Source organism: Helianthus annuus, chromosome 13 (assembly GCF_002127325.2).
Source record: "Helianthus annuus cultivar XRQ/B chromosome 13, HanXRQr2.0-SUNRISE, whole genome shotgun sequence".
Lineage (NCBI taxonomy): Eukaryota > Viridiplantae > Streptophyta > Magnoliopsida > Asterales > Asteraceae > Helianthus > Helianthus annuus.
In genome coordinates this window covers 122,379,829-122,380,938 of record NC_035445.2, presented here as the reverse complement: position 1 = coordinate 122,380,938, position 1,110 = coordinate 122,379,829, and the positions used below count along the sequence as shown (strand labels likewise).

The window sequence follows — 1,110 nt, the reverse complement described above, 5'->3', positions numbered from 1 at the left end:
GTAGAAATCTTTCCGAGTTTTTCTTATCAGTGTCAGAGACGAGGCGAGATACAGTATCTTCGAGCCTTTCTCGTCCACCTTGTTGTTGAGTGAAATTTTGTGACTCATTTCTTGGTTGCTGAAAGTTTGTTCGTTGGGTTTGTTGGTTACTACTATTGCCGGGTTCCCTCCAACCAAGGTTTGGGTGGTTTCGCCATCCTTGGTTGTAAGTTCCCGTTGGGGGACCTGACGGCCTAGGTCTATTATCAATGTAGTTTACCATTTCTTGTTGATCGTCCGTTTCTTTCATGCAACTCCAATTTTCATGTGACCCACCACACCCTTCAACAAGCCATAACCGAGACTGTTTTTGTCATTTCTAATTTTTTTATTTTTGAAGAAAGGGCCTCGATTTGGGCTTGTAAAGAAGTGCACTCGTCGACCTTATGGGCGCCCGGGGCGATAGACTTATTTCCCCGGGGGGTGTGCCATTGAAAATTGGTTTGAGCAATTTCCTCAATTTGATTATATATTTCGTGTGGGCGTCGATTACCTAAAAGTCCCCCGGAGCTAGAATCAAGTGTCTGCCTAGTGTGTGGCAACAATCCATTATGGAAAGTGGATACTTGTTGCCATATTGCAAGGCCGTGATGGGGACACTTGCGTAATAGCTCCTTGAACCTTTCCCAAGTTTCATATAAGGATTCCCCGTCCTCTTGTGAATATGTATTAATTTCAGTCATTAACTTAGCAGTTTTAGCGGGAGGGAAATACGTATATAGAAATTTTTGGGCTAGTTCATCCCAAGTGTTTACCGATCCAGCTGGGAGGGCGTTGAGCCAAGCTTTCGCTCGGTCTTTTAGTGAGAAGGGAAATATACGGAGGCGGATGGCGTCGTTTGATGCTCCATTGATCCGAAAGGTATCACATATTTCCAAGAAATTAGTTATATGTAGATGGGGATCCTCGTCCGCAAGCCCGTGGAATGTTGCGGAGTTTTGGAGCATTTGTATCAAATGCGGCCGAAGTTCGAAGTTATTGGCTTCGACATTCGGAGCATTGATAGCGGCGCCTAGATTACCCATGGTGGGTCGTAGATAATCCATAAGGGTACGTTGGTCCGCCATTGGA

General features: G+C 45.1%; 1 non-coding gene across 1 annotated transcript; it reads left to right on the top strand.

Annotated features, from left to right (window-relative positions):
- Nucleotides 1-621: 621 nt before the first annotated feature.
- LOC118486069 lies at nucleotides 622-728 on the top strand. Its single transcript, XR_004877925.1, has one exon. It is a non-coding gene; the product is annotated as a small nucleolar RNA R71 (small nucleolar RNA).
- Nucleotides 729-1,110: the final 382 nt, after the last annotated feature.